General features: G+C 39.5%; 55 non-coding genes across 55 annotated transcripts; all 55 read right to left on the bottom strand.

Annotated features, from left to right (window-relative positions):
• Positions 1–170: 170 nt before the first annotated feature.
• Positions 171–244, bottom strand: trnai-aau (transfer RNA isoleucine (anticodon AAU)). The gene has a single exon. It is a non-coding gene; the product is annotated as a tRNA-Ile (tRNA).
• A 248-nt stretch (positions 245–492) lies between these two features.
• trnar-ucg (transfer RNA arginine (anticodon UCG)) lies at positions 493–565 on the bottom strand. The gene has a single exon. It is a non-coding gene; the product is annotated as a tRNA-Arg (tRNA).
• A 482-nt stretch (positions 566–1047) lies between these two features.
• trnai-aau (transfer RNA isoleucine (anticodon AAU)) lies at positions 1048–1121 on the bottom strand. Its single transcript has one exon. It is a non-coding gene; the product is annotated as a tRNA-Ile (tRNA).
• Positions 1122–1369: 248 nt separating this feature from the next.
• Positions 1370–1442, bottom strand: trnar-ucg (transfer RNA arginine (anticodon UCG)). Its single transcript has one exon. It is a non-coding gene; the product is annotated as a tRNA-Arg (tRNA).
• A 481-nt stretch (positions 1443–1923) lies between these two features.
• trnai-aau (transfer RNA isoleucine (anticodon AAU)) lies at positions 1924–1997 on the bottom strand. Its single transcript has one exon. It is a non-coding gene; the product is annotated as a tRNA-Ile (tRNA).
• Positions 1998–2245: 248 nt separating this feature from the next.
• Positions 2246–2318, bottom strand: trnar-ucg (transfer RNA arginine (anticodon UCG)). Its single transcript has one exon. It is a non-coding gene; the product is annotated as a tRNA-Arg (tRNA).
• A 480-nt stretch (positions 2319–2798) lies between these two features.
• Positions 2799–2872, bottom strand: trnai-aau (transfer RNA isoleucine (anticodon AAU)). The gene has a single exon. It is a non-coding gene; the product is annotated as a tRNA-Ile (tRNA).
• A 248-nt stretch (positions 2873–3120) lies between these two features.
• trnar-ucg (transfer RNA arginine (anticodon UCG)) lies at positions 3121–3193 on the bottom strand. Its single transcript has one exon. It is a non-coding gene; the product is annotated as a tRNA-Arg (tRNA).
• A 482-nt stretch (positions 3194–3675) lies between these two features.
• Positions 3676–3749, bottom strand: trnai-aau (transfer RNA isoleucine (anticodon AAU)). The gene has a single exon. It is a non-coding gene; the product is annotated as a tRNA-Ile (tRNA).
• Positions 3750–3998: 249 nt separating this feature from the next.
• Positions 3999–4071, bottom strand: trnar-ucg (transfer RNA arginine (anticodon UCG)). The gene has a single exon. It is a non-coding gene; the product is annotated as a tRNA-Arg (tRNA).
• Positions 4072–4551: 480 nt separating this feature from the next.
• Positions 4552–4625, bottom strand: trnai-aau (transfer RNA isoleucine (anticodon AAU)). Its single transcript has one exon. It is a non-coding gene; the product is annotated as a tRNA-Ile (tRNA).
• Positions 4626–4873: 248 nt separating this feature from the next.
• Positions 4874–4946, bottom strand: trnar-ucg (transfer RNA arginine (anticodon UCG)). Its single transcript has one exon. It is a non-coding gene; the product is annotated as a tRNA-Arg (tRNA).
• Positions 4947–5428: 482 nt separating this feature from the next.
• On the bottom strand, positions 5429–5502 carry trnai-aau (transfer RNA isoleucine (anticodon AAU)). The gene has a single exon. It is a non-coding gene; the product is annotated as a tRNA-Ile (tRNA).
• Positions 5503–5750: 248 nt separating this feature from the next.
• trnar-ucg (transfer RNA arginine (anticodon UCG)) lies at positions 5751–5823 on the bottom strand. The gene has a single exon. It is a non-coding gene; the product is annotated as a tRNA-Arg (tRNA).
• Positions 5824–6303: 480 nt separating this feature from the next.
• On the bottom strand, positions 6304–6377 carry trnai-aau (transfer RNA isoleucine (anticodon AAU)). The gene has a single exon. It is a non-coding gene; the product is annotated as a tRNA-Ile (tRNA).
• Positions 6378–6625: 248 nt separating this feature from the next.
• Positions 6626–6698, bottom strand: trnar-ucg (transfer RNA arginine (anticodon UCG)). The gene has a single exon. It is a non-coding gene; the product is annotated as a tRNA-Arg (tRNA).
• A 480-nt stretch (positions 6699–7178) lies between these two features.
• On the bottom strand, positions 7179–7252 carry trnai-aau (transfer RNA isoleucine (anticodon AAU)). The gene has a single exon. It is a non-coding gene; the product is annotated as a tRNA-Ile (tRNA).
• A 248-nt stretch (positions 7253–7500) lies between these two features.
• Positions 7501–7573, bottom strand: trnar-ucg (transfer RNA arginine (anticodon UCG)). Its single transcript has one exon. It is a non-coding gene; the product is annotated as a tRNA-Arg (tRNA).
• A 480-nt stretch (positions 7574–8053) lies between these two features.
• On the bottom strand, positions 8054–8127 carry trnai-aau (transfer RNA isoleucine (anticodon AAU)). Its single transcript has one exon. It is a non-coding gene; the product is annotated as a tRNA-Ile (tRNA).
• Positions 8128–8375: 248 nt separating this feature from the next.
• On the bottom strand, positions 8376–8448 carry trnar-ucg (transfer RNA arginine (anticodon UCG)). The gene has a single exon. It is a non-coding gene; the product is annotated as a tRNA-Arg (tRNA).
• Positions 8449–8931: 483 nt separating this feature from the next.
• On the bottom strand, positions 8932–9005 carry trnai-aau (transfer RNA isoleucine (anticodon AAU)). The gene has a single exon. It is a non-coding gene; the product is annotated as a tRNA-Ile (tRNA).
• A 248-nt stretch (positions 9006–9253) lies between these two features.
• Positions 9254–9326, bottom strand: trnar-ucg (transfer RNA arginine (anticodon UCG)). Its single transcript has one exon. It is a non-coding gene; the product is annotated as a tRNA-Arg (tRNA).
• Positions 9327–9806: 480 nt separating this feature from the next.
• On the bottom strand, positions 9807–9880 carry trnai-aau (transfer RNA isoleucine (anticodon AAU)). Its single transcript has one exon. It is a non-coding gene; the product is annotated as a tRNA-Ile (tRNA).
• A 248-nt stretch (positions 9881–10128) lies between these two features.
• trnar-ucg (transfer RNA arginine (anticodon UCG)) lies at positions 10129–10201 on the bottom strand. Its single transcript has one exon. It is a non-coding gene; the product is annotated as a tRNA-Arg (tRNA).
• Positions 10202–10684: 483 nt separating this feature from the next.
• trnai-aau (transfer RNA isoleucine (anticodon AAU)) lies at positions 10685–10758 on the bottom strand. The gene has a single exon. It is a non-coding gene; the product is annotated as a tRNA-Ile (tRNA).
• A 248-nt stretch (positions 10759–11006) lies between these two features.
• trnar-ucg (transfer RNA arginine (anticodon UCG)) lies at positions 11007–11079 on the bottom strand. The gene has a single exon. It is a non-coding gene; the product is annotated as a tRNA-Arg (tRNA).
• Positions 11080–11560: 481 nt separating this feature from the next.
• On the bottom strand, positions 11561–11634 carry trnai-aau (transfer RNA isoleucine (anticodon AAU)). The gene has a single exon. It is a non-coding gene; the product is annotated as a tRNA-Ile (tRNA).
• An 802-nt stretch (positions 11635–12436) lies between these two features.
• trnai-aau (transfer RNA isoleucine (anticodon AAU)) lies at positions 12437–12510 on the bottom strand. The gene has a single exon. It is a non-coding gene; the product is annotated as a tRNA-Ile (tRNA).
• A 248-nt stretch (positions 12511–12758) lies between these two features.
• On the bottom strand, positions 12759–12831 carry trnar-ucg (transfer RNA arginine (anticodon UCG)). Its single transcript has one exon. It is a non-coding gene; the product is annotated as a tRNA-Arg (tRNA).
• Positions 12832–13311: 480 nt separating this feature from the next.
• Positions 13312–13385, bottom strand: trnai-aau (transfer RNA isoleucine (anticodon AAU)). The gene has a single exon. It is a non-coding gene; the product is annotated as a tRNA-Ile (tRNA).
• Positions 13386–14187: 802 nt separating this feature from the next.
• trnai-aau (transfer RNA isoleucine (anticodon AAU)) lies at positions 14188–14261 on the bottom strand. Its single transcript has one exon. It is a non-coding gene; the product is annotated as a tRNA-Ile (tRNA).
• A 248-nt stretch (positions 14262–14509) lies between these two features.
• Positions 14510–14582, bottom strand: trnar-ucg (transfer RNA arginine (anticodon UCG)). Its single transcript has one exon. It is a non-coding gene; the product is annotated as a tRNA-Arg (tRNA).
• Positions 14583–15062: 480 nt separating this feature from the next.
• On the bottom strand, positions 15063–15136 carry trnai-aau (transfer RNA isoleucine (anticodon AAU)). The gene has a single exon. It is a non-coding gene; the product is annotated as a tRNA-Ile (tRNA).
• A 248-nt stretch (positions 15137–15384) lies between these two features.
• Positions 15385–15457, bottom strand: trnar-ucg (transfer RNA arginine (anticodon UCG)). The gene has a single exon. It is a non-coding gene; the product is annotated as a tRNA-Arg (tRNA).
• Positions 15458–15939: 482 nt separating this feature from the next.
• trnai-aau (transfer RNA isoleucine (anticodon AAU)) lies at positions 15940–16013 on the bottom strand. Its single transcript has one exon. It is a non-coding gene; the product is annotated as a tRNA-Ile (tRNA).
• Positions 16014–16814: 801 nt separating this feature from the next.
• On the bottom strand, positions 16815–16888 carry trnai-aau (transfer RNA isoleucine (anticodon AAU)). The gene has a single exon. It is a non-coding gene; the product is annotated as a tRNA-Ile (tRNA).
• A 248-nt stretch (positions 16889–17136) lies between these two features.
• trnar-ucg (transfer RNA arginine (anticodon UCG)) lies at positions 17137–17209 on the bottom strand. Its single transcript has one exon. It is a non-coding gene; the product is annotated as a tRNA-Arg (tRNA).
• Positions 17210–17690: 481 nt separating this feature from the next.
• On the bottom strand, positions 17691–17764 carry trnai-aau (transfer RNA isoleucine (anticodon AAU)). The gene has a single exon. It is a non-coding gene; the product is annotated as a tRNA-Ile (tRNA).
• Positions 17765–18012: 248 nt separating this feature from the next.
• Positions 18013–18085, bottom strand: trnar-ucg (transfer RNA arginine (anticodon UCG)). Its single transcript has one exon. It is a non-coding gene; the product is annotated as a tRNA-Arg (tRNA).
• A 325-nt stretch (positions 18086–18410) lies between these two features.
• On the bottom strand, positions 18411–18484 carry trnai-aau (transfer RNA isoleucine (anticodon AAU)). Its single transcript has one exon. It is a non-coding gene; the product is annotated as a tRNA-Ile (tRNA).
• Positions 18485–18732: 248 nt separating this feature from the next.
• trnar-ucg (transfer RNA arginine (anticodon UCG)) lies at positions 18733–18805 on the bottom strand. Its single transcript has one exon. It is a non-coding gene; the product is annotated as a tRNA-Arg (tRNA).
• Positions 18806–19286: 481 nt separating this feature from the next.
• Positions 19287–19360, bottom strand: trnai-aau (transfer RNA isoleucine (anticodon AAU)). Its single transcript has one exon. It is a non-coding gene; the product is annotated as a tRNA-Ile (tRNA).
• A 248-nt stretch (positions 19361–19608) lies between these two features.
• trnar-ucg (transfer RNA arginine (anticodon UCG)) lies at positions 19609–19681 on the bottom strand. The gene has a single exon. It is a non-coding gene; the product is annotated as a tRNA-Arg (tRNA).
• Positions 19682–20004: 323 nt separating this feature from the next.
• On the bottom strand, positions 20005–20078 carry trnai-aau (transfer RNA isoleucine (anticodon AAU)). The gene has a single exon. It is a non-coding gene; the product is annotated as a tRNA-Ile (tRNA).
• A 248-nt stretch (positions 20079–20326) lies between these two features.
• Positions 20327–20399, bottom strand: trnar-ucg (transfer RNA arginine (anticodon UCG)). Its single transcript has one exon. It is a non-coding gene; the product is annotated as a tRNA-Arg (tRNA).
• Positions 20400–20879: 480 nt separating this feature from the next.
• On the bottom strand, positions 20880–20953 carry trnai-aau (transfer RNA isoleucine (anticodon AAU)). The gene has a single exon. It is a non-coding gene; the product is annotated as a tRNA-Ile (tRNA).
• Positions 20954–21755: 802 nt separating this feature from the next.
• trnai-aau (transfer RNA isoleucine (anticodon AAU)) lies at positions 21756–21829 on the bottom strand. The gene has a single exon. It is a non-coding gene; the product is annotated as a tRNA-Ile (tRNA).
• Positions 21830–22077: 248 nt separating this feature from the next.
• Positions 22078–22150, bottom strand: trnar-ucg (transfer RNA arginine (anticodon UCG)). Its single transcript has one exon. It is a non-coding gene; the product is annotated as a tRNA-Arg (tRNA).
• Positions 22151–22632: 482 nt separating this feature from the next.
• trnai-aau (transfer RNA isoleucine (anticodon AAU)) lies at positions 22633–22706 on the bottom strand. Its single transcript has one exon. It is a non-coding gene; the product is annotated as a tRNA-Ile (tRNA).
• Positions 22707–22954: 248 nt separating this feature from the next.
• On the bottom strand, positions 22955–23027 carry trnar-ucg (transfer RNA arginine (anticodon UCG)). Its single transcript has one exon. It is a non-coding gene; the product is annotated as a tRNA-Arg (tRNA).
• Positions 23028–23510: 483 nt separating this feature from the next.
• trnai-aau (transfer RNA isoleucine (anticodon AAU)) lies at positions 23511–23584 on the bottom strand. Its single transcript has one exon. It is a non-coding gene; the product is annotated as a tRNA-Ile (tRNA).
• Positions 23585–23832: 248 nt separating this feature from the next.
• On the bottom strand, positions 23833–23905 carry trnar-ucg (transfer RNA arginine (anticodon UCG)). The gene has a single exon. It is a non-coding gene; the product is annotated as a tRNA-Arg (tRNA).
• Positions 23906–24387: 482 nt separating this feature from the next.
• trnai-aau (transfer RNA isoleucine (anticodon AAU)) lies at positions 24388–24461 on the bottom strand. Its single transcript has one exon. It is a non-coding gene; the product is annotated as a tRNA-Ile (tRNA).
• A 248-nt stretch (positions 24462–24709) lies between these two features.
• On the bottom strand, positions 24710–24782 carry trnar-ucg (transfer RNA arginine (anticodon UCG)). Its single transcript has one exon. It is a non-coding gene; the product is annotated as a tRNA-Arg (tRNA).
• Positions 24783–25262: 480 nt separating this feature from the next.
• trnai-aau (transfer RNA isoleucine (anticodon AAU)) lies at positions 25263–25336 on the bottom strand. The gene has a single exon. It is a non-coding gene; the product is annotated as a tRNA-Ile (tRNA).
• Positions 25337–25572: the final 236 nt, after the last annotated feature.

The raw sequence follows: 25572 nt of genomic DNA, 5'->3' as shown, positions 1-25572 counted from the left end.
AGACAGGATGAATGGGTTTCCACAAAAAAATATTTGGATGGAGGTAGATCATTGAACCTGGATGGGATGTCGTATCAGCTCACTTTCTATTGGATTCTTCTTTGGAATAGGACAGTTTCAGAGGCTGGAATAACACAGACTAAATAAAAACATGATATCATGGCAATCCTTGGCCAGTATGGGGATTGAACCCATGACCTTGGCGTTATTAGCACCACGCTCTGACCATCTGAGCTAACCGGCCCTTTTCTCTTGATTTTATCCAACTACAGTAAATCCAGATTCCAGGCCAAATGAGAACTTCTATGATGCAGGCAGTAAATAATTGTCAATCAGTTGTGAGAGCCTATCACCTTTAATTTCCCCATTAAAATAGACGGTGAAGAGAATGAATTTAAATATAATGGAAGTATATTTTGTTGGAAACAACAATGCATATACCTGATGAAATTCAACATTGCACAAGACTTCTTACAAATATCTTGGAAGTTTCAACCAAGAAGGGACTCGAACCCTCAATCTTCTGATCCGAAGTCAGACGCCTTGTCCATTAGGCCACGTGGTCCCTAAATGCAACAGTTTCATTTTTTTTAAATTGCTATTATTCACCTGCAGAGTAGGAGGACCAGAAAAATATCTTTCAACACCTGAGGTTTGCAACGCCATCATGAATTTAAACATCTACTGCAAGTGTGGACGGATTTATCGTTGAATGAGTGTTACCAGGGGGTTTTGCGATTTAACTTACAATCACATAGTATCACCATTACGTTCTGACAATGTCAGGTAAAGACACAGTTTAGATTTTTTTTAATTGGCCTGGGAGAATACTTGAGAATGTTACCAGTGGGATCACCTACTGGCTTGGCATTGCTAGACAGGATGAATGGGTTTCCACAAAAAAATATTTGGATGGAGGTAGATCATTGAACCTGGATGGGATGTCGTATCAGCTCACTTTCTATTGGATTCTTCTTTGGAATAGGACAGTTTCAGAGGCTGGAATAACACAGACTAAATAAAAACATATGATATTCTGGCAATCCTTGGCCAGTATGGGGATTGAACCCATGACCTTGGCGTTATTAGCACCACACTCTGACCATCTGAGCTAACTGGCCCTTTTCTCTTGATTTTATCCAACTACAGTAAATCCAGATTCCAGGCCAAATGAGAACTTCTATGATGCAGGCAGTAAATAATTGTCAATCAGTTGTGAGAGCCTATCACCTTTAATTTCCCCATTAAAATAGACGGTGAAGAGAATGAATTTAAATATAATGGAAGTATATTTTGTTGGAAACAACAATGCATATATCTGATGAAATTCAACTTTGCACAAGACATCTTACAAATATCTTGGAAGTTTCAACCACGAAGGGACTCGAACCCTCAATCTTCTGATCCGAAGTCAGACGCCTTGTCCATTAGGCCACGTGGTCCCTAAATGCAGCAGTTTCATTTTTTTTTAACTGCTATTATTCACCTGCAGAGTAGGAGGACCAGAAAAATATCTTTCAACACCTGAGGTTTGCAACGCCATCATGAATTTAAATATCTACTGCAAGTGTGGACGGATTTATCGTTGAATGAGTGTTACCGGGTTTTTTTTGGGATTTAACTTACAATCACATAGTATCACCATTACGTTCTGACAATGTCAGGTAAAGACACAGTTTAGATTTGTTTTAATTGGCCTGGGAGAATACTTGAGAATGTTACCAGTGGGATCACCTACTGGCTTGGCATTGCTAGACAGGATGAATGGGTTTCCACAAAAAAATATTTGGATGGAGGTAGATCATTGAACCTGGATGGGATGTAGTATCAGCTCACTTTTTATTTGATTCTTCTTTGGAATAGGACAGTTTCAGAGGCTGGAATAACACAGAATAAATAAAAACATGATATCCTGGCAAGCCTTGGCCAGTATGGGGATTGAACCCATGACCTTGGCGTTATTAGCACCACGCTCTGACCATCTGAGCTAACCGGCCCTTTTCTCTTGATTTTATCCAACTACAGTAAATCCAGATTCCAGGCCAAATGAGAACGTCTATGATGCAGGCAGTAAATAATTGTCAATCAGTTGTGAGAGCCTATCACCTTTAATTTCCCCATTAAAATAGACGGTGAAGAGAATGAATTCAAATATAATCGAAGTATATTTTGTTGGAAACAACAACGCTCATACCTGAGGAAATTCAACTTTGCACAAGACATCTTACAAATATCTTGGAAGTTTCAACCACGAAGGGACTCGAACCCTCAATCTTCTGATCCGAAGTCAGACGCCTTGTCCATTAAGCCACGTGGTCCCTAAATGCAGCAGTTTCACTTTTTTTTAACTGCTATTATTCACCTGCAGAGTAGGAGGACCAGAAAAATATCTTTCAACACCTGAGGTTTGCAACGCCATCATGAATTTAAACATCTACTGCAAGTGTGGACGGATTTATTGTTGAATGAGTGTTACCAGGGGGTTTTGCGACTTAACTTACAATCACATAGTATCACCATTACGTTCTGACAATGTCAAGTAAAGACACAGTTTAGATTTTTTTTAATTGGCCTGAGAGAATACTTGAGAATGTTACCAGTGGGATCACCTACTGGCTTGGCATTGCTAGACAGGATGAATGGGTTTCCACAAAAAAATATTTGGATGGAGGTAGATCATTGAACCTGGATGGGATGTCGTATCAGCTCACTTTCTATTGGATTCTTCTTTGGAATAGGACAGTTTCAGAGGCTGGAATAACACAGACTAAATAAAAACATGATATCATGGCAATCCTTGGCCAGTATGGGGATTGAACCCATGACCTTGGCGTTATTAGCACCACGCTCTGACCTTCTGAGCTAACTGGCCCTTTTCTCTTGATTTTATCCAACTACAGTAAATCCAGATTCCAGGCCAAATGAGAACTTCTATGATGCAGGCAGTAAATAATTGTCAATCAGTTGTGAGAGCCTATCACCTTTAATTTCCCCATTAAAATAGACGGTGAAGAGAATGAATTTAAATATAATGGAAGTATATTTTGTTGGAAACAACAATGCATATATCTGATGAAATTCAACTTTGCACAAGACATCTTACAAATATCTTGGAAGTTTCAACCACGAAGGGACTCGAACCCTCAATCTTCTGATCCGAAGTCAGACGCCTTGTCCATTAGGCCACGTGGTCCCTAAATGCAGCAGTTTCATTTTTTTTTAACTGCTATTATTCACCTGCAGAGTAGGAGGACCAGAAAAATATCTTTCAACACCTGAGGTTTGCAACGCCATCATGAATTTAAATATGTACTGCAAGTGTGGACGGATTTATCGTTGAATGAGTGTTACCAGGGGGTTTTGCGATTTAACTTACAATCACATAGTATCACCATTACGTTCTGACAATGTCAGGTAAAGACACAGTTTAGATTTGTTTTAATTGGCCTGGGAGAATACTTGAGAATGTTACCAGTGGGATCACCTACTGGCTTGGCATTGCTAGACAGGATGAATGGGTTTCCACAAAAAAATATTTGGATGGAGGTAGATCATTGAACCTGGATTGGATGTAGTAACAGCTGACTTTCTATTGGATTCTTCTTTGGAATAGGACAGTTTCAGAGGCTGGAATAACACAGACTAAATAAAAACATATGATATTCTGGCAATCCTTGGCCAGTATGGGGATTGAACCCATGACCTTGGCGTTATTAGCACCACGCTCTGACCATCTGAGCTAACCGGCCCTTTTCTCTTGATTTTATCCAACTACAGTAAATCCAGATTCCAGGCCAAATGAGAACGTCTATGATGCAGGCAGTAAATAATTGTCAATCAGTTGTGAGAGCCTATCACCTTTAATTTCCCAAATTAAAATAGACGGTGAAGAGAATGAATTCAAATATAATCGAAGTATATTTTGTTGGAAACAACAACGCTCATACCTGAGGAAATTCAACTTTGCACAAGACATCTTACAAATATCTTGGAAGTTTCAACCAAGAAGGGACTCGAACCCTCAATCTTCTGATCCGAAGTCAGACGCCTTGTCCATTAGGCCACGTGGTCCCTAAATGCAACAGTTTCATTTTTTTTAAATTGCTATTATTCACCTGCAGAGTAGGAGGACCAGAAAAATATCTTTCAACACCTGAGGTTTGCAACGCCATCATGAATTTAAACATCTACTGCAAGTGTGGACGGATTTATCGTTGAATGAGTGTTACCAGGGGGTTTTGCGATTTAACTTACAATCACATAGTATCACCATTACGTTCTGACAATGTCAGGTAAAGACACAGTTTAGATTTGTTTTAATTGGCCTGGGAGAATACTTGAGAATGTTACCAGTGGGATCACCTACTGGCTTGGCATTGCTAGACAGGATGAATGGGTTTCCACAAAAAAATATTTGGATGGAGGTAGATCATTGAACCTGGATGGGATGTAGTATCAGCTCACTTTCTATTGGATTCTTCTTTGGAATAGGACAGTTTCAGAGGCTGGAATAACACAGAATAAATAAAAACATGATATCCTGGCAAGCCTTGGCCAGTATGGGGATTGAACCCATGACCTTGGCGTTATTAGCACCACGCTCTGACCATCTGAGCTAACCGGCCCTTTTCTCTTGATTTTATCCAACTACAGTAAATCCAGATTCCAGGCCAAATGAGAACGTCTATGATGCAGGCAGTAAATAATTGTCAATCAGTTGTGAGAGCCTATCACCTTTAATTTCCCCATTAAAATAGACGGTGAAGAGAATGAATTCAAATATAATCGAAGTATATTTTGTTGGAAACAACAACGCTCATACCTGAGGAAATTCAACTTTGCACAAGACATCTTACAAATATCTTGGAAGTTTCAACCAAGAAGGGACTCGAACCCTCAATCTTCTGATCCGAAGTCAGACGCCTTGTCCATTAGGCCACGTGGTCCCTAAATGCAACAGTTTCATTTTTTTTAAATTGCTATTATTCACCTGCAGAGTAGGAGGACCAGAAAAATATCTTTCAACACCTGAGGTTTGCAACGCCATCATGAATTTAAACATCTACTGCAAGTGTGGACGGATTTATCGTTGAATGAGTGTTACCAGGGGGTTTTGCGATTTAACTTACAATCACATAGTATCACCATTACGTTCTGACAATGTCAGGTAAAGACACAGTTTAGATTTTTTTTAATTGGCCTGGGAGAATACTTGAGAATGTTACCAGTGGGATCACCTACTGGCTTGGCATTGCTAGACAGGATGAATGGGTTTCCACAAAAAAATATTTGGATGGAGGTAGATCATTGAACCTGGATGGGATGTCGTATCAGCTCACTTTCTATTGGATTCTTCTTTGGAATAGGACAGTTTCAGAGGCTGGAATAACACAGACTAAATAAAAACATATGATATTCTGGCAATCCTTGGCCAGTATGGGGATTGAACCCATGACCTTGGCGTTATTAGCACCACGCTCTGACCATCTGAGCTAACTGGCCCTTTTCTCTTGATTTTATCCAACTACAGTAAATCCAGATTCCAGGCCAAATGAGAACTTCTATGATGCAGGCAGTAAATAATTGTCAATCAGTTGTGAGAGCCTATCACCTTTAATTTCCCCATTAAAATAGACGGTGAAGAGAATGAATTTAAATATAATGGAAGTATATTTTGTTGGAAACAACAATGCATATATCTGATGAAATTCAACTTTGCACAAGACATCTTACAAATATCTTGGAAGTTTCAACCACGAAGGGACTCGAACCCTCAATCTTCTGATCCGAAGTCAGACGCCTTGTCCATTAGGCCACGTGGTCCCTAAATGCAGCAGTTTCATTTTTTTTTAACTGCTATTATTCACCTGCAGAGTAGGAGGACCAGAAAAATATCTTTCAACACCTGAGGTTTGCAACGCCATCATGAATTTAAATATGTACTGCAAGTGTGGACGGATTTATTGTTGAATGAGTGTTACCAGGGGGTTTTGCGACTTAACTTACAATCACATAGTATCACCATTACGTTCTGACAATGTCAGGTAAAGACACAGTTTAGATTTTTTTTAATTGGCCTGGGAGAATACTTGAGAATGTTACCAGTGGGATCACCTACTGGCTTGGCATTGCTAGACAGGATGAATGGGTTTCCACAAAAAAATATTTGGATGGAGGTAGATCATTGAACCTGGATGGGATGTCGTATCAGATCACTTTCTATTGGATTCTTCTTTGGAATAGGACAGTTTCAGAGGCTGGAATAACACAGACTAAATAAAAACATGATATCCTGGCAATCCTTGGCCAGTATGGGGATTGAACCCATGACCTTGGCGTTATTAGCACCACGCTCTGACCATCTGAGCTAACCGGCCCTTTTCTCTTGATTTTATCCAACTACAGTAAATCCAGATTCCAGGCCAAATGAGAACTTCTATGATGCAGGCAGTAAATAATTGTCAATCAGTTGTGAGAGCCTATCACCTTTAATTTCCCCATTAAAATAGACGGTGAAGAGAATGAATTTAAATATAATGGAAGTATATTTTGTTGGAAACAACAATGCATATATCTGATGAAATTCAACTTTGCACAAGACATCTTACAAATATCTTGGAAGTTTCAACCACAAAGGGACTCGAACCCTCAATCTTCTGATCCGAAGTCAGACGCCTTGTCCATTAGGCCACGTGGTCCCTAAATGCAGCAGTTTCACTTTTTTTTAACTGCTATTATTCACCTGCAGAGTAGGAGGACCAGAAAAATATCTTTCAACACCTGAGGTTTGCAACGCCATCATGAATTTAAATATGTACTGCAAGTGTGGACGGATTTATTGTTGAATGAGTGTTACCAGGGGGTTTTGCGACTTAACTTACAATCACATAGTATCACCATTACGTTCTGACAATGTCAGGTAAAGACACAGTTTAGATTTTTTTTAATTGGCCTGGGAGAATACTTGAGAATGTTACCAGTGGGATCACCTACTGGCTTGGCATTGCTAGACAGGATGAATGGGTTTCCACAAAAAAATATTTGGATGGAGGTAGATCATTGAACCTGGATGGGATGTCGTATCAGATCACTTTCTATTGGATTCTTCTTTGGAATAGGACAGTTTCAGAGGCTGGAATAACACAGACTAAATAAAAACATGGTATCCTGGCAATCCTTGGCCAGTATGGGGATTGAACCCATGACCTTGGCGTTATTAGCACCACGCTCTGACCATCTGAGCTAACCGGCCCTTTTCTCTTGATTTTATCCAACTACAGTAAATCCAGATTTCAGGCCAAATGAGAACTTCGAAAATGCAGGCAGTAAACAATTGTCAGTCAGTTGTGAGAGCCTATCACCTTTAATTTCCCCATTAAAATACACGGTGAAGAGAATGAATTTAACTATAATGGAAGTATATTTTGTTGGAAACAAAAATGCATATATCTGATGAAATTCAACTTTGCACAAGACTTCTTACAAATATCTTGGAAGTTTCAACCAAGAAGGGACTCGAACCCTCAATCTTCTGATCCGAAGTCAGACGCCTTGTCCATTAGGCCACGTGGTCCCTAAATGCAGCAGTTTCACTTTTTTTTAACTGCTATTATTCACCTGCAGAGTAGGAGGACCAGAAAAATATCTTTCAACACCTGAGGTTTGCAACGCCATCATGAATTTAAATATGTACTGCAAGTGTGGACGGATTTATTGTTGAATGAGTGTTACCAGGGGGTTTTGCGACTTAACTTACAATCACATAGTATCACCATTACGTTCTGACAATGTCAGGTAAAGACACAGTTTAGATTTTTTTTAATTGGCCTGGGAGAATACTTGAGAATGTTACCAGTGGGATCACCTACTGGCTTGGCATTGCTAGACAGGATGAATGGGTTTCCACAAAAAAATATTTGGATGGAGGTAGATCATTGAACCTGGATGGGATGTCGTATCAGATCACTTTCTATTGGATTCTTCTTTGGAATAGGACAGTTTCAGAGGCTGGAATAACACAGACTAAATAAAAACATGATATCCTGGCAATCCTTGGCCAGTATGGGGATTGAACCCATGACCTTGGCGTTATTAGCACCACGCTCTGACCATCTGAGCTAACCGGCCCTTTTCTCTTGATTTTATCCAACTACAGTAAATCCAGATTCCAGGCCAAATGAGAACTTCTATGATGCAGGCAGTAAATAATTGTCAATCAGTTGTGAGAGCCTATCACCTTTAATTTCCCCATTAAAATAGACGGTGAAGAGAATGAATTTAAATATAATGGAAGTATATTTTGTTGGAAACAACAATGCATATATCTGATGAAATTCAACTTTGCACAAGACATCTTACAAATATCTTGGAAGTTTCAACCACGAAGGGACTCGAACCCTCAATCTTCTGATCCGAAGTCAGACGCCTTGTCCATTAGGCCACGTGGTCCCTAAATGCAGCAGTTTCACTTTTTTTTAACTGCTATTATTCACCTGCAGAGTAGGAGGACCAGAAAAATATCTTTCAACACCTGAGGTTTGCAACGCCATCATGAATTTAAATATCTACTGCAAGTGTGGACGGATTTATCGTTGAATGAGTGTTACCGGGTTTTTTGGGGGATTTAACTTACAATCACATAGTATCACCATTACGTTCTGACAATGTCAGGTAAAGACACAGTTTAGATTTTTTTTAATTGGCCTGGGAGAATACTTGAGAATGTTACCAGTGGGATCACCTACTGGCTTGGCATTGCTAGACAGAATGAATGGGTTTCGACAAAAAAATATTTGGATGGAGGTAGATCATTGAACCTGGATGGGATGTAGTAACAGCTGACTTTCTATTGGATTCTTCTTTGGAATAGGACAGTTTCAGAGGCTGGAATAACAAAGACTAAATAAAAACATATGATATTCTGGCAATCCTTGGCCAGTATGGGGATTGAACCCATGACCTTGGCGTTATTAGCACCACGCTCTGACCATCTGAGCTAACCGGCCCTTTTCTCTTGATTTTATCCAACTACAGTAAATCCAGATTCCAGGCCAAATGAGAACTTCTATGATGCAGGCAGTAAATAATTGTCAATCAGTTGTGAGAGCCTATCACCTTTAATTTCCCCATTAAAATAGACGGTGAAGAGAATGAATTTAAATATAATGGAAGTATATTTTGTTGGAAACAACAATGCATATATCTGATGAAATTCAACTTTGCACAAGACATCTTACAAATATCTTGGAAGTTTCAACCACGAAGGGACTCGAACCCTCAATCTTCTGATCCGAAGTCAGACGCCTTGTCCATTAGGCCACGTGGTCCCTAAATGCAGCAGTTTCACTTTTTTTTAACTGCTATTATTCACCTGCATAGTAGGAGGACCAGAAAAATATCTTTCAACACCTGAGGTTTGCAACGCCATCATGAATTTAAATATGTACTGCAAGTGTGGACGGATTTATTGTTGAATGAGTGTTACCAGGGGGTTTTGCGACTTAACTTACAATCACATAGTATCACCATTACGTTCTGACAATGTCAGGTAAAGACACAGTTTAGATTTTTTTTAATTGGCCTGGGAGAATACTTGAGAATGTTACCAGTGGGATCACCTACTGGCTTGGCATTGCTAGACAGGATGAATGGGTTTCCACAAAAAAATATTTGGATGGAGGTAGATCATTGAACCTGGATGGGATGTCGTATCAGATCACTTTCTATTGGATTCTTCTTTGGAATAGGACAGTTTCAGAGGCTGGAATAACACAGACTAAATAAAAACATGATATCCTGGCAATCCTTGGCCAGTATGGGGATTGAACCCATGACCTTGGCGTTATTAGCACCACGCTCTGACCATCTGAGCTAACCGGCCCTTTTCTCTTGATTTTATCCAACTACAGTAAATCCAGATTCCAGGCCAAATGAGAACTTCTATGATGCAGGCAGTAAATAATTGTCAATCAGTTGTGAGAGCCTATCACCTTTAATTTCCCCATTAAAATAGACGGTGAAGAGAATGAATTTAAATATAATGGAAGTATATTTTGTTGGAAACAACAATGCATATATCTGATGAAATTCAACTTTGCACAAGACATCTTACAAATATCTTGGAAGTTTCAACCACGAAGGGACTCGAACCCTCAATCTTCTGATCCGAAGTCAGACGCCTTGTCCATTAGGCCACGTGGTCCCTAAATGCAGCAGTTTCACTTTTTTTTAACTGCTATTATTCACCTGCAGAGTAGGAGGACCAGAAAAATATCTTTCAACACCTGAGGTTTGCAACGCCATCATGAATTTAAATATCTACTGCAAGTGTGGACGGATTTATCGTTGAATGAGTGTTACCGGGTTTTTTTGGGGATTTAACTTACAATCACATAGTATCACCATTACGTTCTGACAATGTCAGGTAAAGACACAGTTTAGATTTTTTTTAATTGGCCTGGGAGAATACTTGAGAATGTTACCAGTGGGATCACCTACTGGCTTGGCATTGCTAGACAGGATGGATGGGTTTCCACAAAAAAATATTTGGATGGAGGTAGATCATTGAACCTGGATGGGATGTAGTAACAGCTGACTTTCTATTGGATTCTTCTTTGGAATAGGACAGTTTCAGAGGCTGGAATAACACAGACTAAATAAAAACATATGATATTCTGGCAATCCTTGGCCAGTATGGGGATTGAACCCATGACCTTGGCGTTATTAGCACCACGCTCTGACCATCTGAGCTAACCGGCCCTTTTCTCTTGATTTTATCCAACTACAGTAAATCCAGATTTCATGCCAAATGAGAACTTCTATGATGCAGGCAGTAAATAATTGTCAATCAGTTGTGAGAGCCTATCACCTTTAATTTCCCCATTAAAATAGACGGTGAAGAGAATGAATTTAAATATAATGGAAGTATATTTTGTTGGAAACAACAATGCATATACCTGATGAAATTCAACTTTGCACAAGACTTCTTACAAATATCTTGGAAGTTTCAACCAAGAAGGGACTCGAACCCTCAATCTTCTGATCCGAAGTCAGACGCCTTGTCCATTAGGCCACGTGGTCCCTAAATGCAACAGTTTCATTGTTTTTTAACTGCTATTATTCACCTGCAGAGTAGGAGGACCAGAAAAATATCTTTCAACACCTGAGGTTTGCAACGCCATCATGAATTTAAACATCTACTGCAAGTGTGGACGGATTTATCGTTGAATGAGTGTTACCAGGGGGGTTTTGCGATTTAACTTACAATCACATAGTATCACCATTACGTTTTGACAATGTCAGGTAAAGACACAGTTTAGATTTTTTTCAATTGGCCTGGGAGAATACTTGAGAATGTTACCAGTGGGATCACCTACTGGCTTGGCATTGCTAGACAGGATGAATGGGTTTCCACAAAAAAATATTTGGATGGAGGTAGATCATTGAACCTGGATGGGATGTCGTATCAGCTCACTTTCTATTGGATTCTTCTTTGGAATAGGACAGTTTCAGAGGCTGGAATAACACAGACTAAATAAAAAGATGATATCCTGGCAATCCTTGGCCAGTATGGGGATTGAGCCCATGACCTTGGCGTTATTAGCACCACGCTCTGACCATCTGAGCTAACCGGCCCTTTTCTCTTGATTTTATCCAACTACAGTAAATCCAGATTTCATGCCAAATGAGAACTTCTAAAATGCAGGTAGTAAACAATTGTCAGTCAGTTGTGAGAGCCTATCACCTTTAATTTCCCCATTAAAATACACGGTGAAGAGAATGAATTTAACTATAATGGAAGTATATTTTGTTGGAAACAAAAATGCATATATCTGATGAAATTCAACTTTGCACAAGACTTCTTACAAATATCTTGGAAGTTTCAACCAAGAAGGGACTCGAACCCTCCATCTTCTGATCCGAAGTCAGACGCCTTGTCCATTAGGCCACGTGGTCCCTAAATGCAACAGTTTCATTTTTTTTAACTGCTATTATTCACCTGCAGAGTAGGAGGACCAGAAAAATATCTTTCAACACCTGAGGTTTGCAACGCCATCATGAATTTAAACATCTACTGCAAGTGTGGACGGATTTATCGTTGAATGAGTGTTACCAGGGGGTTTTGCGATTTAACTTACAATCACATAGTATCACCATTACGTTCTGACAATGTCAGGTAAAGACACAGTTTAGATTTTTTTTAATTGGCCTGGGAGAATACTTGAGAATGTTACCAGTGGGATCACCTACTGGCTTGGCATTGCTAGACAGGATGGATGGGTTTCCACAAAAAAATATTTGGATGGAGGTAGATCATTGAACCTGGATGGGATGTAGTAACAGCTGACTTTCTATTGGATTCTTCTTTGGAATAGGACAGTTTCAGAGGCTGGAATAACACAGACTAAATAAAAACATATGATATTCTGGCAATCCTTGGCCAGTATGGGGATTGAACCCATGACCTTGGCGTTATTAGCACCACGCTCTGACCATCTGAGCTAACCTGCCATTTTCTTTTGATTTTATCCAACTACAGTAAATCCAGATTCCAGGCCAAATGAAAACTTCTATGATGCAGGCAGTAAATAATTGTCAATCAGTTGTGAGAGCCTATCACCTTTGATTTCCCCATTAAAATAGACGGTGAAGAGAATGAATTTAAATATAATGGAAATGTATTTTGTTGGAAACAACAATGCTTATACCTGAGGAAATTCAACTTTGCACAAGACTTCTTACAAATATCTTGGAAGTTTCAACCACGAAGGGACTCGAACCCTCAATCTTCTGATCCGAAGTCAGACACCTTGTCCATTAGGCCACGTGGTCCCTAAATGCAGCAGTTTCACTTTTTTTTAACTGCTATTATTCACCTGCAGAGTAGGAGGACCAGAAAAATATCTTTCAACACCTGAGGTTTGCAACGCCATCATGAATTTAAACATCTACTGCAAGTGTGGACGGATTTATCGTTGAATGAGTGTTACCAGGGGGTTTTGCGATTTAACTTACAATCACATAGTATCACCATTACGTTCTGACAATGTCAGGTAAAGACACAGTTTAGATTTTTTTTAATTGGCCTGGGAGAATACTTGAGAATGTTAGCAGTGGGATCACCTACTGGCTTGGCATTGCTAGACAGGATGGATGGGTTTCCACAAAAAAATATTTGGATGGAGGTAGATCATTGAACCTGGATGGGATGTAGTAACAGCTGACTTTCTATTGGATTCTTCTTTGGAATAGGACAGTTTCAGAGGCTGGAATAAGACAGACTAAATAAAAAGATGATATCCTGGCAATCCTTGGCCAGTATGGGGATTGAGCCCATGACCTTGGCGTTATTAGCACCACGCTCTGACCATCTGAGCTAACCGGCCCTTTTCTCTTGATTTTATCCAACTACAGTAAATCCAGATTTCATGCCAAATGAGAACTTCTAAAATGCAGGTAGTAAACAATTGTCAGTCAGTTGTGAGAGCCTATCACCTTTAATTTCCCCATTAAAATACACGGTGAAGAGAATGAATTTAACTATAATGGAAGTATATTTTGTTGGAAACAAAAATGCATATATCTGATGAAATTCAACTTTGCACAAGACTTCTTACAAATATCTTGGAAGTTTCAACCAAGAAGGGACTCGAACCCTCCATCTTCTGATCCGAAGTCAGACGCCTTGTCCATTAGGCCACGTGGTCCCTAAATGCAACAGTTTCATTTTTTTTAACTGCTATTATTCACCTGCAGAGTAGGAGGACCAGAAAAATATCTTTCAACACCTGAGGTTTGCAACGCCATCATGAATTTAAACATCTACTGCAAGTGTGGACGGATTTATCGTTGAATGAGTGTTACCAGGGGGTTTTGCGATTTAACTTACAATCACATAGTATCACCATTACGTTCTGACAATGTCAGGTAAAGACACAGTTTAGATTTTTTTTAATTGGCCTGGGAGAATACTTGAGAATGTTACCAGTGGGATCACCTACTGGCTTGGCATTGCTAGACAGGATGGATGGGTTTCCACAAAAAAATATTTGGATGGAGGTAGATCATTGAACCTGGATGGGATGTAGTAACAGCTGACTTTCTATTGGATTCTTCTTTGGAATAGGACAGTTTCAGAGGCTGGAATAACACAGACTAAATAAAAACATATGATATTCTGGCAATCCTTGGCCAGTATGGGGATTGAACCCATGACCTTGGCGTTATTAGCACCACGCTCTGACCATCTGAGCTAACCTGCCATTTTCTTTTGATTTTATCCAACTACAGTAAATCCAGATTCCAGGCCAAATGAGAACTTCTATGATGCAGGCAGTAAATAATTGTCAATCAGTTGTGAGAGCCTATCACCTTTGATTTCCCCATTAAAATAGACGGTGAAGAGAATGAATTTAAATATAATGGAAATGTATTTTGTTGGAAACAACAATGCTTATACCTGAGGAAATTCAACTTTGCACAAGACTTCTTACAAATATCTTGGAAGTTTCAACCACGAAGGGACTCGAACCCTCAATCTTCTGATCCGAAGTCAGACGCCTTGTCCATTAGGCCACGTGGTCCCTAAATGCAGCAGTTTCACTTTTTTTTAACTGCTATTATTCACCTGCAGAGTAGGAGGACCAGAAAAATATCTTTCAACACCTGAGGTTTGCAACGCCATCATGAATTTAAACATCTACTGCAAGTGTGGACGGATTTATCGTTGAATGAGTGTTACCAGGGGGTTTTGCGATTTAACTTACAATCACATAGTATCACCATTACGTTCTGACAATGTCAGGTAAAGACACAGTTTAGATTTTTTTTAATTGGCCTGGGAGAATACTTGAGAATGTTAGCAGTGGGATCACCTACTGGCTTGGCATTGCTAGACAGGATGGATGGGTTTCCACAAAAAAATATTTGGATGGAGGTAGATCATTGAACCTGGATGGGATGTAGTAACAGCTGACTTTCTATTGGATTCTTCTTTGGAATAGGACAGTTTCAGAGGCTGGAATAACACAGACTAAATAAAAAGATGATATCCTGGCAATCCTTGGCCAGTATGGGGATTGAGCCCATGACCTTGGCGTTATTAGCACCACGCTCTGACCATCTGAGCTAACCGGCCCTTTTCTCTTGATTTTATCCAACTACAGTAAATCCAGATTTCATGCCAAATGAGAACTTCTAAAATGCAGGTAGTAAACAATTGTCAGTCAGTTGTGAGAGCCTATCACCTTTAATTTCCCCATTAAAATACACGGTGAAGAGAATGAATTTAACTATAATGGAAGTATATTTTGTTGGAAACAAAAATGCATATATCTGATGAAATTCAACTTTGCACAAGACTTCTTACAAATATCTTGGAAGTTTCAACCACGAAGGGACTCGAACCCTCAATCTTCTGATCCGAAGTCAGACGCCTTGTCCATTAGGCCACGTGGTCCCTAAATGCAGCAGTTTCACTTTTTTTTTACTGCTATTATTCACCTGCAGAGTAGGAGGACCAGAAAAATATCCTTCAACACCTGAGGTTTGCAACGCCATCATGAATTTAAACATCTACTGCAAGTGTGGACGGATTTATCGTTGAATGAGTGTTACCAGGGGGTTTTGCGATTTAACTTACAATCACATAGTATCACCATTACGTTCTGACAATGTCAGGTAAGGACACAGTTTAGATTTTTTTTAATTGGCCTGGGAGAATACTTGAGAATGTTAGCAGTGGGATCACCTACTGGCTTGGCATTGCTAGACAGGATGGATGGGTTTCCACAAAAAAATATTTGGATGGAGGTAGATCATTGAACCTGGATGGGATGTAGTAACAGCTGACTTTCTATTGGATTCTTCTTTGGAATAGGACAGTTTCAGAGGCTGGAATAACACAGACTAAATAAAAACATATGATATTCTGGCAATCCTTGGCCAGTATGGGGATTGAACCCATGACCTTGGCGTTATTAGCACCACGCTCTGACCATCTGAGCTAACCTGCCATTTTCTTTTGATTTTATCCAACTACAGTAAATCCAGATTTCAGGCCAAATGAGAACTTCTATGATGCAGGCAGTAAATAATTGTCAATCAGTTGTGAGAGCCTATCACCTTTGATTTCCCCATTAAAATAGACGGTGAAGAGAATGAATTTAAATATAATGGAAGTATATTTTGTTGGAAACAACAATGCATATACCTGATGAAATTCAACTTTGCACAAGACTTCTTACAAATATCTTGGAAGTTTCAACCAAGAAGGGACTCGAATTCTCAATCTTCTGATCCGAAGTCAGACGCCTTGTCCATTAGGCCACGTGGTCCCTAAATGGAACAGTTTCATTTTTTTTTAACTGCTATTATTCACCTGCAGAGTAGGAGGACCAGAAAAATATCTTTCAACACCTGAGGTTTGCAACGCCATCATGAATTTTAATATCTACTGCAAGTGTGGACGGATTTATCGTTGAATGAGTGTTACCAGGGGGTTTTGCGATTTAACTTACAATCACATAGTATCACCATTACGTTCTGACAATGTCAGGTAAAGACACAGTTTAGATTTGTTTTAATTGGCCTGGGAGAATACTTGAGAATGTTACCAGTGGGATCACCTACTGGCTTGGCATTGCTAGACAGGATGGATGGGTTTCCACAAAAAAATATTTGGATGGAGGTAGATCATTGAACCTGGATGGGATGTCGTATCAGATCACTTTCTATTGGATTCTTCTTTGGAATAGGACAGTTTCAGAGGCTGGAATAACACAGACTAAATAAAAACATGATATCCTAGCAATCCTTGGCCAGTATGGGGATTGAACCCATGACCTTGGCGTTATTAGCACCACGCTCTGACCATCTGAGCTAACCGGCCCTTTACTCTTGATTTTATCCAACTACAGTAAATCCAGATTCCAGGCCAAATGAGAACTTCTATGATGCAGGCAGTAAATAATTGTCAATCAGTTGTGAGAGCCTATCACCTTTAATTTCCCCATTAAAATACACGGTGAAGAGAATGAATTTAAATATAATGGAAGTATATTTTGTTGGAAACAACAATGCATATATCTGATGAAATTCAACTTTGCACAAGACATCTTACAAATATCTTGGAAGTTTCAACCACGAAGGGACTCGAACCCTCAATCTTCTGATCCGAAGTCAGACGCCTTGTCCATTAGGCCACGTGGTCCCTAAATGCAGCAGTTTCACTTTTTTTTAACTGCTATTATTCACCTGCAGAGTAGGAGGACCAGAAAAATATCTTTCAACACCTGAGGTTTGCAACGCCATCATGAATTTAAATATGTACTGCAAGTGTGGACGGATTTATTGTTGAATGAGTGTTACCAGGGGTTTTGCGACTTAACTTACAATCACATAGTATCACCATTACGTTCTGACAATGTCAGGTAAAGACACAGTTTAGATTTTTTTTAATTGGCCTGGGAGAATACTTGAGAATGTTACCAGTGGGATCACCTACTGGCTTGGCATTGCTAGACAGGATGAATGGGTTTCCACAAAAAAATATTTGGATGGAGGTAGATCATTGAACCTGGATGGGATGTAGTAACAGCTGACTTTCTATTGGATTCTTCTTTGGAATAGGACAGTTTCAGAGGCTGGAATAACACAGACTAAATAAAAGCATATGATATTCTGGCAATCCTTGGCCAGTATGGGGATTGAACCCATGACCTTGGCGTTATTAGCACCACGCTCTGACCATCTGAGCTAACCGGCCCTTTTCTCTTGATTTTATCCAACTACAGTAAATCCAGATTCCAGGCCAAATGAGAACTTCTATGATGCAGGCAGTAAATAATTGTCAATCAGTTGTGAGAGCCTATCACCTTTAATTTCCCCATTAAAATAGACGGTGAAGAGAATGAATTTAAATATAATGGAAGTATATTTTGTTGGAAACAACAATGCATATATCTGATGAAATTCAACTTTGCACATGACATCTTACAAATATCTTGGAAGTTTCAACCACCAAGGGACTTGAACCCTCAATCTTCTGATCCGAAGTCAGACGCCTTGTCCATTAGGCCACGTGGTCCCAGGGGGTTTTGCGATTTAACTTACAATCACATAGTATCACCATTACGTTCTGACAATGTCAGGTAAAGACACAGTTTAGATTTTTTTTAATTGGCCTGGGAGAATACTTGAGAATGTTACCAGTGGGATCACCTACTGGCTTGGCATTGCTAGACAGGATGAATGGGTTTCCACAAAAAAATATTTGGATGGAGGTAGATCATTGAACCTGGATGGGATGTAGTAACAGCTGACTTTCTATTGGATTCTTCTTTGGAATAGGACAGTTTCAGAGGCTGGAATAACACAGACTAAATAAAAGCATATGATATTCTGGCAATCCTTGGCCAGTATGGGGATTGAACCCATGACCTTGGCGTTATTAGCACCACGCTCTGACCATCTGAGCTAACCGGCCCTTTTCTCTTGATTTTATCCAACTACAGTAAATCCAGATTCCAGGCCAAATGAGAACTTCTATGATGCAGGCAGTAAATAATTGTCAATCAGTTGTGAGAGCCTATCACCTTTAATTTCCCCATTAAAATAGACGGTGAAGAGAATGAATTTAAATATAATGGAAGTATATTTTGTTGGAAACAACAATGCATATATCTGATGAAATTCAACTTTGCACAAGACATCTTACAAATATCTTGGAAGTTTCAACCACGAAGGGACTCGAACCCTCAATCTTCTGATCCGAAGTCAGACGCCTTGTCCATTAGGCCACGTGGTCCCTAAATGCAGCAGTTTCACTTTTTTTTAACTGCTATTATTCACCTGCAGAGTAGGAGGACCAGAAAAATATCTTTCAACACCTGAGGTTTGCAACGCCATCATGAATTTAAATATGTACTGCAAGTGTGGACGGATTTATTGTTGAATGAGTGTTACCAGGGGTTTTGCGACTTAACTTACAATCACATAGTATCACCATTACGTTCTGACAATGTCAGGTAAAGACACAGTTTAGATTTTTTTTAATTGGCCTGGGAGAATACTTGAGAATGTTACCAGTGGGATCACCTACTGGCTTGGCATTGCTAGACAGGATGAATGGGTTTCCACAAAAAAATATTTGGATGGAGGTAGATCATTGAACCTGGATGGGATGTAGTAACAGCTGACTTTCTATTGGATTCTTCTTTGGAATAGGACAGTTTCAGAGGCTGGAATAACACAGACTAAATAAAAGCATATGATATTCTGGCAATCCTTGGCCAGTATGGGGATTGAACCCATGACCTTGGCGTTATTAGCACCACGCTCTGACCATCTGAGCTAACCGGCCCTTTTCTCTTGATTTTATCCAACTACAGTAAATCCAGATTCCAGGCCAAATGAGAACTTCTATGATGCAGGCAGTAAATAATTGTCAATCAGTTGTGAGAGCCTATCACCTTTAATTTCCCCATTAAAATAGACGGTGAAGAGAATGAATTTAAATATAATGGAAGTATATTTTGTTGGAAACAACAATGCATATATCTGATGAAATTCAACTTTGCACATGACATCTTACAAATATCTTGGAAGTTTCAACCACCAAGGGACTTGAACCCTCAATCTTCTGATCCGAAGTCAGACGCCTTGTCCATTAGGCCACGTGGTCCCAGGGGGTTTTGCGATTTAACTTACAATCACATAGTATCACCATTACGTTCTGACAATGTCAGGTAAAGACACAGTTTAGATTTTTTTTAATTGGCCTGGGAGAATACTTGAGAATGTTACCAGTGGGATCACCTACTGGCTTGGCATTGCTAGACAGGATGAATGGGTTTCCACAAAAAAATATTTGGATGGAGGTAGATCATTGAACCTGGATGGGATGTCGTATCAGCTCACTTTCTATTGGATTCTTCTTTGGAATAGGACAGTTTCAGAGGCTGGAATAACACAGACTAAATAAAAACATGATATCCTGGCAATCCTTGGCCAGTATGGGGATTGAACCCATGACCTTGGCGTTATTAGCACCACGCTCTGACCATCTGAGCTAACCGGCCCTTTTCTCTTGATTTTATCCAACTACAGTAAATCCAGATTCCAGGCCAAATGAGAACTTCTATGATGCAGGCAGTAAATAATTGTCAATCAGTTGTGAGAGCCTATCACCTTTAATTTCCCCATTAAAATAGACGGTGAAGAGAATGAATTTAAATATAATGGAAGTATATTTTGTTGGAAACAACAATGCATATACCTGATGAAATTCAACTTTGCACAAGACTTCTTACAAATATCTTGGAAGTTTCAACCACGAAGGGACTCGAACCCTCAATCTTCTGATCCGAAGTCAGACGCCTTGTCCATTAGGCCACGTGGTCCCTAAATGCAGCAGTTTCACTTTTTTTTAACTGCTATTATTCACCTGCAGAGTAGGAGGACCAGAAAAATATCTTTCAACACCTGAGGTTTTCAACGCCATCATGAATTTAAACATCTACTGCAAGTGTGGACGGATTTATCGTTGAATGAGTGTTACCAGGGGGTTTTGCGATTTAACTTACAATCACATAGTATCACCATTACGTTCTGACAATGTCAGGTAAAGACACAGTTTAGATTTTTTTTAATTGGCCTGGGAGAATACTTGAGAATGTTACCAGTGGGATCACCTACTGGCTTGGCATTGCTAGACAGGATGAATGGGTTTCCACAAAAAAATATTTGGATGGAGGTAGATCATTGAACCTGGATGGGATGTCGTATCAGCTCACTTTCTATTGGATTCTTCTTTGGAATAGGACAGTTTCAGAGGCTGGAATAACACAGACTAAATAAAAACATGATATCCTGGCAACCCTTGGCCAGTATGGGGATTGAACCCATGACCTTGGCGTTATTAGCACCACGCTCTGACCATCTGAGCTAACCGGCCCTTTTCTCTTGATTTTATCCAACTACAGTAAATCCAGATTCCAGGCCAAATGAGAACTTCTATGATGCAGGCAGTAAATAATTGTCAGTCAGTTGTGAGAGCCTATCACCTTTAATTTCCCCATTAAAATAGACGGTGAAGAGAATGAATTTAAATATAATGGAAGTATATTTTGTTGGAAACAACAATGCATATACCTGATGAAATTCAACTTTGCACAAGACTTCTTACAAATATCTTGGAAGTTTCAACCAAGAATGGACTCGAACCCTCAATCTTCTGATCCGAAGTCAGACGCCTTGTCCATTAGGCCACGTGGTCCCTAAATGCAACAGTTTCATTTTTTTTAACTGCTATTATTCACCTGCAGAGTAGGAGGACCAGAAAAATATCTTTCAACACCTGAGGTTTGCAACGCCATCATGAATTTAAACATCTACTGCAAGTGTGGACGGATTTATCGTTGAATGAGTGTTACCAGGGGGTTTTGCGATTTAACTTACAATCACATAGTATCACCATTACGTTCTGACAATGTCAGGTAAAGACACAGTTTAGATTTTTTTTAATTGGCCTGGGAGAATACTTGAGAATGTTACCAGTGGGATCACCTACTGGCTTGGCATTGCTAGACAGAATGAATGGGTTTCCACAAAAAAATATTTGGATGGAGGTAGATCATTGAACCTGGATGGGATGTAGTAACAGCTGACTTTCTATTGGATTCTTCTTTGGAATAGGACAGTTTCAGAGGCTGGAATAACACAGACTAAATAAAAACATATGATATTCTGGCAATCCTTGGCCAGTATGGGGATTGAACCCATGACCTTGGCGTTATTAGCACCACGCTCTGACCATCTGAGCTAACCGGCCCTTTTCTCTTGATTTTATCCAACTACAGTAAATCCAGATTCCAGGCCAAATGAGAACTTCTATGATGCAGGCAGTAAATAATTGTCAATCAGTCGTGAGAGCCTATCACCTTTAATTTCCCCATTAAAATAGACGGGGAAGAGAATGAATTTAACTATAATGGAAGTATATTTTGTTGGAAACAACAATGTATATATCTGATGAAATTCAACTTTGCACAAGACATCTTACAAATATCTTGGAAGTTTCAACCACGAAGGGACTCGAACCCTCAATCTTCTGATCCGAAGTCAGACGCCTTGTCCATTAGGCCACGTGGTCCCTAAATGCAGCAGTTTCACTTTTTTTTAACTGCTATTATTCACCTGCAGAGTAGGAGGACCAGAAAAATATCTTTCAACACCTGAGGTTTGCAACGCCATCATGAATTTAAACATCTACTGCAAGTGTGGACGGATTTATCGTTGAATGAGTGTTACCAGGGGGTTTTGCGATTTAACTTACAATCACATAGTATCACCATTACGTTCTGACAATGTCAGGTAAAGACACAGTTTAGATTTTTTTTAATTGGCCTGGGAGAATACTTGAGAATGTTACCAGTGGGATCACCTACTGGCTTGGCATTGCTAGACAGGATGAATGGGTTTCCACAAAAAAATATTTGGATGGAGGTAGATCATTGAACCTGGATGGAATGTCGTATCAGCTCACTTTCTATTGGATTCTTCTTTGGAATAGGACAGTTTCAGAGGCTGGAATAACACAGACTAAATAAAAACTTATGATATTCTGGCAATCCTTGGCCAGTATGGGGATTGAACCCATGACCTTGGCGTTATTAGCACCACGCTCTGACCATCTGAGCTAACCGGCCCTTTTCTCTTGATTTTATCCAACTACAGTAAATCCAGATTCCAGGCCAAATGAGAACTTCTATGATGCAGGCAGTAAATAATTGTCAATCAGTCGTGAGAGCCTATCACCTTTAATTTCCCCATTAAAATAGACGGGGAAGAGAATGAATTTAACTATAATGGAAGTATATTTTGTTGGAAACAACAATGTATATATCTGATGAAATTCAACTTTGCACAAGACATCTTACAAATATCTTGGAAGTTTCAACCACGAAGGGACTCGAACCCTCAATCTTCTGATCCGAAGTCAGACGCCTTGTCCATTAGGCCACGTGGTCCCTAAATGCAGCAGTTTCACTTTTTTTTAACTGCTATTATTCACCTGCAGAGTAGGAGGACCAGAAAAATATCTTTCAACACCTGAGGTTTGCAACGCCATCATGAATTTAAATATCTACTGCAAGTGTGGACGGATTTATCGTTGAATGAGTGTTACCGGGGTTTTTTTGGGATTTAACTTACAATCACATAGTATCACCATTACGTTCTGACAATGTCAGGTAAAGACACAGTTTAGATTTTTTTTAATTGGCCTGGGAGAATACTTGAGAATGTTACCAGTGGGATCACCTACTGGCTTGGCATTGCTAGACAGAATGAATGGGTTTCCACAAAAAAATATTTGGATGGAGGTAGATCATTGAACCTGGATGGGATGTAGTAACAGCTGACTTTCTATTGGATTCTTCTTTGGAATAGGACAGTTTCAGAGGCTGGAATAACACAGACTAAATAAAAACATATGATATTCTGGCAATCCTTGGCCAGTATGGGGATTGAACCCATGACCTTGGCGTTATTAGCACCACGCTCTGACCATCTGAGCTAACCGGCCCTTTTCTTTTGGTTGTATCCAACTACAGTAAATCCAGATTTCAGGCCAAATGAGAACTTCTATGATGCAGGCAGTAAATAATTGTCAATCAGTTGTGAGAGCCTATCACCTTTAATTTCCCCATTAAAATAGACGGTGAAGAGAATGAATTTAAATATAATGGAAGTATATTTTGTTGGAAACAACAATGCATATATCTGATGAAATTCAACTTTGCACAAGACATCTTACAAATATCTTGGAAGTTTCAACCACGAAGGGACTCGAACCCTCAATCTTCTGATCCGAAGTCAGACGCCTTGTCCATTAGGCCACGTGGTCCCTAAATGCAGCAGTTTCACTTTTTTTTAACTGCTATTATTCACCTGCAGAGTAGGAGGACCAGAAAAATATCTTTCAACACCTGAGGTTTGCAACGCCATCATGAATTTAAACATCTACTGCAAGTGTGGACGGATTTATCGTTGAATGAGTGTTACCAGGGGGTTTTGCGATTTAACTTACAATCACATAGTATCACCATTACGTTCTGACAATGTCAGGTAAAGACACAGTTTAGATTTTTTTTAATTGGCCTGGGAGAATACTTGAGAATGTTACCAGTGGGATCACCTACTGGCTTGGCATTGCTAGACAGAATGAATGGGTTTCCACAAAAAAATATTTGGATGGAGGTAGATCATTGAACCTGGATGGGATGTAGTAACAGCTGACTTTCTATTGGATTCTTCTTTGGAATAGGACAGTTTCAGAGGCTGGAATAACACAGACTAAATAAAAACATATGATATTCTGGCAATCCTTGGCCAGTATGGGGATTGAACCCATGACCTTGGCGTTATTAGCACCACGCTCTGACCATCTGAGCTAACCGGCCCTTTTCTCTTGGTTTTATCCAACTACAGTAAATCCAGATTCCAGGCCAAATGAGAACTTCTATGATGCAGGCAGTAAATAATTGTCAATCAGTTGTGAGAGCCTATCACCTTTAATTTCCCCATTAAAATAGACGGTGAAGAGAATGAATTTAAATATAATGGAAGTATATTTTGTTGGAAACAACAATGCATATACCTGATGAAATTCAACTTTGCACAAGACTTCTTACAAATATCTTGGAAGTTTCAACCACGAAGGGACTCGAACCCTCAATCTTCTGATCCGAAGTCAGACGCCTTGTCCATTAGGCCACGTGGTCCCTAAATGCAGCAGTTTCACTTTTTTTTAACTGCTATTATTCACCTGCAGAGTAGGAGGACCAGAAAAATATCTTTCAACACCTGAGGTTTTCAACGCCATCATGAATTTAAACATCTACTGCAAGTGTGGACGGATTTATCGTTGAATGAGTGTTACCAGGGGGTTTTGCGATTTAACTTACAATCACATAGTATCACCATTACGTTCTGACAATGTCAGGTAAAGACACAGTTAAGATTTTTTTTAATTGGCCTGGGAGAATACTTGAGAATGTTACCAGTGGGATCACCTACTGGCTTGGCATTGCTAGACAGGATGAATGGGTTTCCACAAAAAAATATTTGGATGGAGGTAGATCATTGAACCTGGATGGGATGTCGTATCAGCTCACTTTCTATTGGATTCTTCTTTGGAATAGGACAGTTTCAGAGGCTGGAATAACACAGACTAAATAAAAACATGATATCCTGGCAATCCTTGGCCAGTATGGGGATTGAACCCATGACCTTGGCGTTATTAGCACCACGCTCTGACCATCTGAGCTAACCGGCCCTTTTCTTTTGGTTGTATCCAACTACAGTAAATCCAGATTTCAGGCCAAATGAGAACTTCTATGATGCAGGCAGTAAATAATTGTCAATCAGTTGTGAGAGCCTATCACCTTTAATTTCCCCATTAAAATAGACGGTGAAGAGAATGAATTTAAATATAATGGAAGTATATTTTGTTGGAAACAACAATGCATATATCTGATGAAATTCAACTTTGCACAAGACATCTTACAAATA

The sequence above is a fragment of the Gasterosteus aculeatus genome, chromosome 13, assembly GCF_964276395.1.
Source record: "Gasterosteus aculeatus chromosome 13, fGasAcu3.hap1.1, whole genome shotgun sequence".
NCBI lineage: Eukaryota > Metazoa > Chordata > Actinopteri > Perciformes > Gasterosteidae > Gasterosteus > Gasterosteus aculeatus.
Note: the sequence above shows the minus strand (reverse complement) of the source record. Positions and strands in the feature narration are given on the sequence as shown.